Source organism: Pangasianodon hypophthalmus, chromosome 21 (genome assembly GCF_027358585.1).
Source record: "Pangasianodon hypophthalmus isolate fPanHyp1 chromosome 21, fPanHyp1.pri, whole genome shotgun sequence".
Taxonomy (NCBI): domain Eukaryota; kingdom Metazoa; phylum Chordata; class Actinopteri; order Siluriformes; family Pangasiidae; genus Pangasianodon; species Pangasianodon hypophthalmus.
Genome location: NC_069730.1, coordinates 12,773,195 through 12,786,682, shown reverse-complemented (window position 1 = coordinate 12,786,682; position 13,488 = coordinate 12,773,195). Strand labels below are relative to the sequence as shown.

Genomic DNA, 13,488 nt, shown 5'->3' with positions numbered 1-13,488 from the left:
TTATTTGATAATTATTTTGTGGGGGTTTATTTATACTTAATACATAATACCATGATCTCGTTGATTCTGGAAGAAATATTACTTTCCTGAGCTTAGCCAACCTCTCTCCCAGAGATTCTCTATAACTGTATCCAATGATACAGATGTTTCTCACAGCAGGATCTAGAATCCTTCGGCTCAAAGAGGGAGGGGGGAGAGAGAGAGAGAGAGAGAGAAGACAATAGAGATAAAAAAAACAATAGGGATAAAAAAAAATAATAAAAAAAAAAGATTTGGCAGGACAATGTGCCGACTAGCAGATTGGACTAGGGCAAAAGATAAACATTCTTAGCCTGAGAACACAGTTTTCCAGGTGACAAATGAAGAAATTCCTCATCTAGGCTCTGTGGAGCTTTTTATCTTCACTAAACAAAGTTGTTCCAAGGTAATTTAGAAACAAACACAAAAAGATTCATTACACAGTGAATTAGGTTAGTGTCCCAACTTGCATAGGAATTTTTTCAGTAAACTGTTTGTTAATTCATTAATGGCTAAATTAAGCTATGTTCACATTACCAGGTTGAAGTGACACAAATCCTATGTCTATCTGTATCTCTGTATCTCTCTCTCTCTCTCTCTCTCTCTCTCTCTCTCTGTGTGAGACAGTGTGAAAGTGAGTGTGGAGTGTGAGACGTGACAGCTGGCTCTGGTGGCAGCCAGACTACATCAGTGTCAGACTTTAGCATCACAGGAAGTGGCAGCTGTGTGTGTTTATGAACTTGTCTGTCTCCCTGCATGACATCCTTCTTTTCTCCATACCTGCCACTGTTACACACACCAGCAAGACACCTGTGTTTTCTTTCACTCCTTGTTTGAGGAGAAAAAGGTCGATTTTATTTTCATCCTGAAACTACATGGTTTATTTGCAGAATACATGATTAATTTCTGTGACAGCTTAGTCACATTCCTTTGAATACCAACGCTATTGCTAACGTCTCGCCATCAATAGGCAACTATTTCATTGCAACGGGTCCTTGTCAAATGTATTAGTGCATTATTGGTATTACTGTATGTACTGTAAATATTCTCAACTATTAATTTGAACATAAACACATAGTGCAGTGACCGATGTTCCAAACATCAGTCCATATGTTTCCACATGCTGTATATGTATTTTTGCATCCATTAGTGCAAGCAATAAGCTGGATAAGGGTGGCAAAAAGGGAGCCGAGTCAGAAAAAAATATATTGTCAGGAGTGTGCATGCAAACAGTGACACTGTCATAAGAAGTTACAGATTTCACTTTTAGAATTCACAACAAATGCATTTTATGTATTCTTGTTTTCTCATTTATATCAGCAATTTTTATGTGTTCTCATTTATATCAGCTATTTCCTTGTCTCCTATGTTCACAGTAAATTTGTCGAGACTGGTAGTAATGTTGTGTGTCCTTGTCACAACAGGCAGAGAGAAGTGCACCTCCAAATGGACAGAGATCTTTCATGGACAGGCATCTGGGGCCTTCAGCCATGTGCCTTTATTTTTCTTGAACTATTCGTCCAGCAGGTGCATTGATGGGCATGGCATTCCAGGGGAATAGGGGAGGTTGATAGCTGAGCACACATTGACAGGGTGTGAGCTGTGTTGCGGCTTGACCGTCCAACTTTTGTGCATATTTGTCTCATGGGATGTCACAGATACTATACCCTCGGGATACCAAAATACATAATTTAAATAGTAGTTCAGCAGTTTCAAAAGCTGTGTGTCAGAGACAGATGTAAGTCTAAGGGATTTTGAAAAACTGTCAACAACAACTAAAATGGATGTCATGTCCTGGGAAAAGGACATGTCTGTGACAACATCAGTGGCAACATGGGACCAGAAGCATTTAGGAACTGGAAGTGGGTAGCATTCTGGGTACTTTGGACAAATGCCTGTAACAAAGAGGACTTGCTGACCAGGCCATATGGAATTACCAAAGATTCATAGTGTCCTGATCTGATCAGGTTTCAGGCACTGGGGAGATTGGAGAGACCAGGCTATAATTTTGTGTTCTGGCCAGGAGATTCTTGGTTTATGGGTCTGCAGCTATGGCAATCCCAAAACAATGGGGTATTTAGGAGATTCATTGATAAGGAGGGCACAGCACAGCTGTCAGTGTGTATTGGGACAGTTTGATAGATGATAACACCTAGTTTTCCATCCAGAGCTTGTGGAATGTGGACTGGAGTTTACAAGGGCTGTACGTTAGACAGTGTTAAGATCTATGAAGTTTATAGCTGCATCATTATCAATGAGCACTGAAAGGAAAAACACAGTGGAACACTGGTACTTTGGGCAAATCCCTGGGTACTTTGGACAAATGCTTGTAACACAGAGGACTTGCTGACCAGGCTATGTGGAATTACCAAAGTTTCATAGTGTCCTGATCAGGTTTCAGGCACTGGGGAGATTGCTGATACCAGGCTATAATTTTGTATTCTGGCCAGGAGATTCTTGGTTTATGAGTCTGCAGCTATGGCAATCCCAAAACAATAGGGTACTTAGGAGATTCATTGATAAGGAGGGCACAGCACAGTTGTCAGTGTGTATTGGGACGGTTTAATGGATGATGATTACTGGTTTTCCATCCAGAGCTTGTGGAATGCGGTTTTCAAGGCTGTACATTAGACTGTGTTAAAATCTACGAAGTTTACAGCTGCATCATTATCAATTAGCATTGAAAGGAAAAACATAGTGGAATAGAACAGGAAAATGATTTTATGGTAAGGACATGTGCAAGGAATGTACTCACCAGTTCACCTCATCACAAGCTGTCTTATAGGAAGAGCCTTTCTTGGAAAGTGTTGGATCATGCACTGAGAAATAAGATTACCTTCCAGGTGATACTGATGTTCAGAGGTGGTCAGTTGCCGATTTGCCTGGCTTAGTAGTGAGCCATGTCTCCTTCTTGGTGGTGACTGAGGCTTGACTGGCAACATGCTTGATTCTGTCAGCAAGGAGTTCATCAGGGTGGATTGCAAGGCCAGTAGCAGTGTCCAGCTGTAACGCAAATCCTTGGCACTTGAACGGCTCGCTGTCATACACAAGAAAAGACTGTGTGTAGTGGTTGCTAATGTAACATTTAAGAAATAAATAACACAAATACCCCCAATCTCCCTCTGTGTGTGTGTGTGTGTGTGAGAGAGAGAGAGAGAGAGAGGGAGAGAGGGAGAGAAAGAGTCAGTGCCATTTCTGCATTATAGGTGGTGGAACACTAATTTCATGTTACATGTTGTTTGGTTCCTAGAGACTTGTTGTGTTGTACAATTTGGTCACTTGTGTGGCTGTTGAGTCAGTGCAAGAGGAGTTCACCCTCACTGCACTCCACTGTGGGTTATTGTCTGAGGATACTAACTAATTTGTCCTAATACTATTATAATTATAATTACAGTTATAGTCCTTATACATGCCTCCATGGCATGACCTCAGGTGAAGGGCTCTGGATGAGAAGGGAAGAATGGAAGGAGGAGTGGCTAGAGAGAATAGAGCTAAGACAGAGTGCTCCTTGAGAGAGTGCTCTTGCTCACACATAATCGCTCTTTGTTTGTCTTCACTCTCCCTCACAATTATTATCCAGGCAACTCTTACTTTATTCATAAAAAATTTAAAAAGGAGGGAAAAAAAAATCGAGTACGGAATGTCAGTAGTTCAGGAACTGCTGATCTCCTGGGATTTTCACACACAACAGTCTCTGCAGGCAGAAAAGTCTTAATGGCCAGACTGGTTCAAGCTGACTAGAAGGGTAGTGTAATTCAAGTAACCACTCTTTACAAATGTTTTCTGGAGAAAAGCATCCCAGAATGCACAACACATCAAACCTTAAGGCGGATGGGCTACAGCAGCAGAAGACCACAACAGGTTCCCATCCTTTCAGCCAAGATCAGAATTCTGAAGCTACAGTGGGCACAGGCTCTTCAAAACTGGACAGATTAGAAAAAGACCAGGTGATGTTTTTCCAGTATTCAGCTGGCCAGTTTCACTGAGCCTCTGCCCACTATAACCTCAGATTCCTGTTCTATCCTGGCAGAAGTGGAACAGGATGTGGTTTATGCTCAGGACCAAACCAGGGACTCTGTAGCTGTGAGGTGGCGGTGTTGCACCACCGTGCCACCCTGGGCCATGTCTACATGCAAAAAATATCAAGCTCCTTCATAATAGCTCTCTCTGTAGAATCTCTATAGTTCAGACTGCAAATTTTTAAAGGGGTCCAATCTAAAAACTAAATGCCATCTACTAAACATTTCTATGTTGATTTGGATGTATATTTAACATTATATTGTTAAAATATATATTTACAGCTACACTATAATCTCCTGGCACAGTTTATCCAGGTTTTGAGTTAAAATGTTATGTTGCTTAGCACAATTCATAAAGATGTTGATCTTTATAAGATCCATAATGTATATTTTACTGTGCGTGTCAGGTGCTAATTCAGTCCCCTTTTTTGGAGAGCATATCCAAAATCATATTCATTGCAAAAAAAAAAAAACCAAAAAAAGACATCTTAGCAAGTGAGAAGATCTTAAATATACTGTAGGTATATCTAATATTTCCTACTATAAGTTTACATGGAACCAAATATGAGATTTTTGAACTTATTTCTAGACATTTTTGTACTAATTTTAAGCTTGAAATAGTTTTGTTCTAGAATTTTGATAATTTTACGCATTTATTTCTAGAAAGAAGCAAAAATAAATCTATCAGCCAATAGAATAAGAAAATGTAAAGCTTGAAATTATTAAAAATGTCTGGAAAAAAGTTTAATAATCTTATATTTGGCTTAGTATAATCGTATAATAGCAAATACTAGATAAATTTGAATATATTCAAGATATTTTCACATGCTAAGATATAGTTTTTGCAGTGTTTTTGTCTAATCTGTCCATTTCCAAATGTAGTTGAAGTGAAGTTGAACTGCTATATTTTGTGGGTTGTGCTTTCACATTCATACAACTTGTTGTGAAGGAGGTGGTGTCTAATAGATGATCCTAAAACTTGAAAACCCCAAGAATAAGTTAAACGTATTTAGTGGGGTTATGCACAATTATATAAGGGTCCTCTTTCTGGCAAAACTTCTGAATTCCAAAACTTTTTGAGTAAAAAGAATTGTCTGTATCATTATCACACTGCTCTCACAATATGCACGTTTTGAGTTCATCACTCCACTGTGCATGTTCCACTGATGTGTCATACAGTCTTGTTTTTCTCTTCCAAAGTACAAAGGATTCTGTTAAAGATGAGTGAAAGTTCTGAGTAGTTGGGAGTGGCTTACTGATGCTTTATTGTCCCTTTGAGAGAAAAATGAATAAAACTTTCTTCCTTACAGGCTTAAAGACTAGGCCTAGAAAGTTCAACTAGCACTGAATGACCCCTTTAGGCTGATTTACTATCAGTGTTCTGCTAAATGATCCTGCCCTTACTCAGTGTAAGAGGAACAGAAATCCATCAGCCTTAACAGGTTAACACAAAGAGTCAGCAGAAACCGTCCATCACGGTGGCCGTGATTATTAAGTGTGCATGGGAAAAGTACTTAGTCATGCTTCCTAGTGGTCAAGGGAACAGGACTGTAATTAGCCTTTCCTATGAAAAAAATCCCACTGAGAGCTTAATGACCAGGGAGCTCTCTTAAACACATTCTCTCTCTCACACACATGCTGAGCAGCAGATTTTATGAAACTGTGCTTCTAGCATACACGTCTAGGGCTTCAACTCCAAACAGGTTTCCAAGAGTAGAGCTCTTAAAGCTAGAGTGTCAGTTTTTTTTTTTTTTTTGACATCATATCCTGACAGATATGAAGCTGTCAGGACAAAGAAAGACCATGTCATTACAATAAGTATCAGAATAGTGCTTTATTCACCAAAGACACTCCAGTATAAAAATTGGCTCGGTTGTTGAGCCCTTGTTGTGCTTATAGACATTACAACAAAGACTAGGCTATGGACAACACTAGGGATGCATGGATTCTGATCCTGGTATCAGGTATTTGTCCAATACTGTGCTCATTTACTTGTACTCATAGTCATGAAAAATGCTCTCATACTAAAATACAATACCATATCATGTGATGTAAGCCTAGTGTATGTTATCGTGCTAATGAACAGATGACACAAAATGGATATGCTTCACAATTAATGATGGCAATCGAAGCAAAAAACAGCAGGCTGCAAATTGTGCTCTGTGAAAATATCAAGAGGAGGTAACCTGATAAAACATCTGCCTATGTTTAAACAATATCTTTAGTAAAGTGTGCAAGGGTGGGCAACCTGAGCAGTATCACGGAGCATAGTCGCTGAAAATGAGTGCCAAGTGCCATGAATTATGCATACACAAATGTATTCACGAGCATGGAACACTCCATTTAACCATTCGACATGAGAGTGAGCACTTCAGTTCTGCGAGCACTGAGCACTAAGACATGCACGGTCACCAGAGTCAACAAATTGCTCGTGTCTCAAGGTGCGGTTTACGACACCTGCCACTTTTAATACTAGTAATATAATCCAAGTTTGCCATGATCAAAAGTGAATCCTGTATGCAAGAATTGCACTGTAAGTCAAAAAGGAAGCATAATGAACTGGTGTAAATTAAACTATACTCATTCATTCATTCATTCATTCATTTTCAGTAACTGCTTTATCCTGGGAAGGGTTAATGTTTTATTTTTTTTCCTTTATATTAATAGAACCAACTAAGTTAATTAAAAGTCCACCCACAATAATACAAAAAACGTCTGGACTGGGTGGGATTGGTCAAACTTTCTGCAGGAGCTACACACTAACTTTAAATGTCCATAACATTGCATACTAATTGGTTTGTGAGAATTCCTAGAAAATTGGAGACCACATTGGCTTTTTAGTAATACTCCTCTCATTACACTGTTTTTGCTACTATGATTTGCTATTTTCTTTTCATTTGCTTCTATGAAATCTAATTATGCCACAGATCTAAATCAAGGATTTTCTTGAGATACGTAGTGTTACTGCAAATTATGCATGAATGGTGATAATGACGGAAATTGGGGTCTCTCTCTCTCTCTCTCTCTCTCTCTCTCACTCTCTCACACACACACACACAAATATTTATCTTTACCAAAACCTGCTTTAAATGCTATTTCTGCTATTAAAAAATAATAATTGTTTGATGTAGCAGTTTCATACAAAAATCATTAAATAATAGAAGGCACAGAAGCTCCTACACTTTTATCCTCATTAAAAACTACTTTAACATGCAAATTGGAAATTAACAACAAGAAAGCTGATGTTGGCTGATGTGTGTATAATAGAGCATGTTTGGCCCTTGTTTTATGATAGTATAACATGTTTGTCTAACTTTATTTTTAGTTTTTTAGGAGCTATCCATCTTACACACACACACACACACACATATACACACACAAATGATGTGACACCATTGACACTTTTCCACCAGACCTGTGAATAATGCAAATGTAATTAGCTGCTTGCTGACACCTGTACTGTCTAACTGCCATTCCACCCACACACACACACACACACACACACACACACAGAGTGTCATTCTGAATCTACAACGTATTGTGACACTGTCAACAAGCAGTGTCAGTGAATTTTCTTGGGGAGCCAATGCCAATGTCAAATCCATGTTTGCTAACAGAAAATAGTTTGGCATAGTTGCATCATGATTTTTTTTTTTTTTTTTTGGGATACAAGATGTTAAAATAATTTAACTAGCCAGCTTCATCTAGTGATGGCTACACTGTCAGCTCCAATGCTTTGTTATTTCATAGAACCAAGTTTAATGTTCCTGCTCAATGTGTGATTAAGAATTGATTGAAATAAAATATAACTGGCAAGAAAGATAATTTGCCCTTGTCTGAATGGCCATTCTGCCAGTTGTAGTTACATTTGTAAATCCTTTGTTCGTCTATTTTTTCATTCGAGCTTCAAATAACTTTTATGAAAAGTTTGATATCATTCACACTATGTGCAAAATAGTAAATATGATAAGTAAGAGGAGATAGCACATCTGGATCAATAAACTACTCTTTGGTCGATATTTTGTTGATTCCCAAACTCTACTGACAGAGTATTTCAAGACTCTATCACACCTTCATCTGTTCCTTTAGTTCCTTTAGTTTAATAGTTCAAGTGAAATCTAGAAGATGACTGGGATCTAGCCAAAATAACAGTAAAATTCATAAGCAGTACTTGCCCACAAGGCTTTACAGTGTAAATAGCATTTAATTTAAACAACATAGTACATTCCAACATTTCCATGTATACCTGGCAGACATAATTTTACCAACTTATTCTGCTAAAGCGATATCAAGCTACTTTAGCTAATTGGTAGTTAGCAAATTAGCTAGTTAGCCTGCAATCTAGCAGCGGGAGCATATCAATACATAGTTTGAGGGAAAATCACTTTTTGCTGTTTAAAACAACAATTAAAATGAATTCATACTGCCTGGGATTGTTTACAGTACATAACATATTAAAGCAGTGGGGGGCTACAGCATCAAATTAATATTAACAAGGTCAAGTTAAGGGTTGAGATATTTATTGAAATTTGCTCCTCGTGTTCTGCTTTTGAAGAAGCTCATAATGTTCAAGTGAAACATATTTAACTGATTATCCTTTTTTAATTAGACCAAAAACCTACATGCTTTATAAAAAATGAATTTGATTGTAGAAAGAAGTGGGGGAAAAGCATGACAAGATATTACCTACATGCTAGAAGCAGTGACTGAGCATGTGAAAGAAATGTGAAAACCCACGTATGCATAAGGGGAGATTAATTGGACCTCTTTATGTACATGGTTCACACACAAAGCTGCACATTTCCACTTATTTCCCTTGAAGTGGTCTAGTTAAATTTGCTTTAGGTCGAAAATGTAACACAACAAATACCTTCCCCACAATAAACCTGGCCAATTATCTTGAATTCAGCCTTTATGTGAATGTCACTCTAGGCAGTTGGGTTTTATATCTACACACACACACACACACACTACAGGAATTGAGTGGTTAATAGCTCTTGTTTGTGTTTGGGAGAGAAAGTTGGTGTTGGGTGTATAATTTGTGTGTGTGTGTGTGTGTGCTTATAAAAGCCAACTGCCTAGAGTGACAGTCACATAAAGGCTGAATTCAAGATAATTGTTATTTATAAGATAAATAGCTTGTGTGTAAGAATAGCTCTATAAGCTAATGAGGAAATGGACTGCACTTCACTACAGCATATAGTTAGTTTAAATAGATGCCAATAAAGCTCCATTTCATCCTGGGACCAGAATCCACATACACACACATAGTGATACAGCCATAAGTAAAGGAAAAAAGTATAGAAACGGACAGACCAAAACACTGATTCTGAAATAAGATAGATTGGCGTAATTGATCCAGTTTGACAGAACTGCTGACATCACTCTGTTTTGTTAGATGTGTTTCAATAAACCAAAAGCAATTTCTCTGCATTTTTATGGCATGTCATGAAAAATCTCTCAGACTCAGTAGACACCTGTTACGCATCATCTGGAGTTCTCAGTTGTTCACAGCAGTGATCCAACCTAATCCTGACGTGACTTCTTCTTACTTTATGGGCAGGCTCTGTGTTTGGTTGGCCGAGACTTGAGGGCTCACCCAGCTCAGACGAAAGCAGAAGGAAGATTACTGTGCTTGGCTGTAATATCCGCCCTTGCTTACCCTACATCTGCCAGGCAGATCTAGCCATGAGCTGGAAGGCAAAAAAAAAAAAAAAGCAAGATGATGATACTGCACTGAAAATTGTATCTTTTGGTGTGTTGGATCAAAGGATGGGTGCATTTGGTCGTATCTTAATTACAAGATATGTTATAGCATTTTAAAAAAAGAAGTGGAAAGGGAGAAGAATTCATTTAAAGTTTCCATTCCCATTCTACTGAAAGACGGAAACACACTGTTTGTTTATTGATTTGTATGTAATTTCATTTGTAATAAATAAATTATAAAAGTAATAAATATTACATATTAATTCATTATGAAATCTTATACCAGTCTTTATTAATAGCCTAAAAACTAACAGGCAATAAAGAAGTCTGGCCAAATCAGCAACCAGTCCATATTTAATATTAATATAATTTATTTTATTTTTTTAAATGCCAAACAATTTTTACAGATAATTAGAGCACAGTATTTTAGAGTCCACAATGTATCTATTGTCACCTCTATATTATCTCATTTGGAATTGTCTTGACCTGATTTAATATTATTCTGAGATGACAAGCCATAGAATGAAGACAACGTTAGCAAAACTTTACGTAAGATAAGGTAAATGTCTGATAGAGAAATAGCACGGGGAGCGTACCAATACATAGTTTGAGGGAAAATCACTTTTTTTGCTATTTAAAACAACAGTTAAAATGAATTCATATTGACTGAGATTGTTTGCTGTCACTGTCTCTTCTTACATCGGTGCTGAAATAATGGCAAATTATTTGCGCACTTAAAAGTTTTGTTCTGTTGGCTAATTTTTCCGTTTATTTAATTAGTATTCAACCTTTCGAACCACATTAAAGCACAAACAGCTGTTAAGCTATTCTTAAAGGAGAGTGGGTTAAAGGAGAGCTAAAATCCAGCATCTTTAAATAAACTAATGAAACAAATTGAGAATTCAGTCTGCTCAATAGAACATTATACCACAAAAGCTCAAACAGTCAATAAAACACCATAAAATATAAAACTTTTGAAATTTACAGGATGTTTGTTCTGTGACACGAAAACATCTAGAGCCCCTGTTTTCATTCCATATGACATTATTTAAAAAAAAAATTTTTTAAGCTGAAAACTTTTTGCAGCTATAATATCAGTGCATCCACAAATACATTTTGGTCACATTTACTTTAAGCCAGTAAGTTCTAAAGGTTACGAAGTAGCACACAGTTTAAAGCAGGTACATTTAGGACATTTCAGCTTAATTTTTGTAGACTTTCTTAGTGCTATGTATTGTAAAGTCTTACACTCAGAACTGTAACCATTATTAATTTTGTATTGAAGACCTTCCATGTGAGATGGTACGTGCTGTAACTGAATACAAATACATTATTTGGATTATTAACAGACAGTGTGTTTTAAATGAATACAAATATACATCTGGTTGAGAATGGATCCTATCAGGACTGGGATTCCTTAGCATGCAGCAAAAAACTTCCAGTTCATTTAGGCTACACCCACTTATGGTTTAAACCTGAATACGGGTACAGGTACGAATATATGGAGTACTAAACAGATAGAGATACAGATAGTGGCATTGCGTTAGGCTTACACCCCTACTTAGGGTACATTTCTAAGATTTTGATATTTACAAATTATTCTTCAAATGATTCAAGTGATTTGTCCATCTACTTCCAGCTTGAGAACATGAGCTGACGTGTCTTGTGTAGGCCACAATCTTCAACTCCACGCCGTCACAGCTGGACAGACCAGGATTATGGGAAAGTACCCTGTATGCATGTTTGTACTTTCCAAAGAACTGATTTCTTGTTGTCATAGTGAAAAAGCATAACTCATCTGACCATCTTCTGACCTGGTCTGGCATGTTCTAATCAAGGCTCCCATCAAACTGTTTTGCTTTGCAAAAAATTTGAAGCACCTTTCCATTAAAAACAGTAATGAGTGTAATCACAGATTATTCCCTTTTTTATTAAAAAAAAAAAAAAGATGAGCAGATTTCCATAATAAGACAATTTGTAGGGACATTTTTTGCAAGTGTAAGGCTTGTGTCTGACCCTAAGCGTTCTAGTGGATTAGTAAAAAAATAACAATGCAATTTGTGGTAACCATCTTGGTTATGACAATGCAGAGTTCGTAGAAACAAACAATCATCGAATCTGGTCAACTTTGGGCATGTGACTCAGATTGTGGCATGATCATTAAAGGCACAGTGACCTGTTGTTTGATCGTGGCTGTCTGCCGAGTACAATTACTGAACATGACTAAACAGGATGTACCCAGGCTCCCCCTCAACTTAATCTTTTGGCTGCAGCAGCCTCAGAAATGCAGTGATCTTGTTGTTTAGTAATTATTCTTCAAGCTGTGTCATCTTACAGTAGGCATAATGTAAATGTGTGTTGAGGTTATTCTGCTGGAATGTTTTAATATAGCTGATTATGGTGTTTCCCATCAGGACAACATGGCACAGTCCGACTTAAATAAAGAGTTATGAATAGTCCGAGTTAGTTAGAGGTTTTCTTAAAAGAATTTTCACAACAGATCATATTTACAGACTTTTTACTTAGCCCAGATGTGTCAGTCAATATGTGTTGGATGTTTGATATTTGCTGCTTTGATTTTGCACTGGAGCTAGGAGTCTTGTGTAGCTAGAAAGTTGTGGAAAGTCCTTTTTTACCTTTGAGTCTCCTAACATTTAATCTATTAAAAAAAAAAAAAAAAAAAACACACAAAACATGTAGCTGAACACTCCAATATTATGCGGCATCTTGGTCAGCATCATTCATTTCACCCACTAGGCCCCATCCTTGCTGTTAATACTAAAGTTCCAAGTTTAGCTTCAAATATGTGAATAATCTGTTCCTACTATTTTAAAAATATGCATTTAAAAGTTAGATTACAAAGGCCAGCACTGTCATTTGAACAACCTGACTCCATTAAAAATTTGTATACTCACTGCTACTCTATTGAAAATAAAAATATGCTAAGTATACTTGCAGCCAGACTAACTGTCAGTATACCTTAAGTGTGTTAATGATTAGTTAACTTGAAGTGTGCTATTTTGGAACAACTAATTTTGTGCTGAGTATATTTTAGTTTTAATTAAATTGTAGTAAAGCAGAACTTTAAGTGTATTTAGTGTACTTTTATGTGCTAAATTGGAACAACTTCAAGTATACTTAGTACACTTTAAGTATATGCCTGTGTAAGATAATTGCATGCTTGATTAATGATATTAAAGTGTGTTTTTGTATTACAAGTACATTAAAAAATTAATTAAGACTGTCTTCAGAACACACAAGCAATACCATAAATATATTATTTTTGAGTAAAAATATGCTCACCGAGTTTCTGCCTCTTCTTTTCCCTGAAATCTCCGTCGTACCCTTTTCCAACATCGCGGGCATCTTGAGGCACAGCACCGAACTTTAGCAACGTCTGTCTCTCTCTCCCTCTCTCTCTCACTCACACGACTAGCTAGCTAGCTAACAGGCTAAGCTAACTGGAGACTGAGATGATGGCTAATTCGCGGCCTCGCTGTCAAAAACAAGAAGTGTGAATAGCAACTTTAAAAAATGCACAGATCCCCTCAGACAAGAGCACAGCTAAACATCAACTACCAAGTGTGTAAACTGCGACGCTGCCTTTATAAATAGCTAGCTCTATGAAGTTAGCAATACCAAGCCAACTAAGTTCCCCGAACAATATTAAGTCTATCGGATTAGCTAGAAGGCTAACTATTAGCACTCTGTAAGCTTCAGTCACAGCACTGATAGCGAGCTAATC

At 37.3% G+C, this 13,488-nt stretch overlaps 1 long non-coding RNA gene across 1 annotated transcript; it reads right to left on the bottom strand.

Moving 5' to 3' along the window:
* Positions 1 to 280: 280 nt before the first annotated feature.
* LOC117599989 (uncharacterized) lies at positions 281 to 13,284 on the bottom strand. The gene is made up of 3 exons (XR_004580336.2): positions 13,047 to 13,284; positions 9,515 to 9,730; positions 281 to 3,055 (listed from the first exon to the last, which is right to left on the bottom strand). It is a non-coding gene; the product is annotated as an uncharacterized LOC117599989 (long non-coding RNA).
* Positions 13,285 to 13,488: the final 204 nt, after the last annotated feature.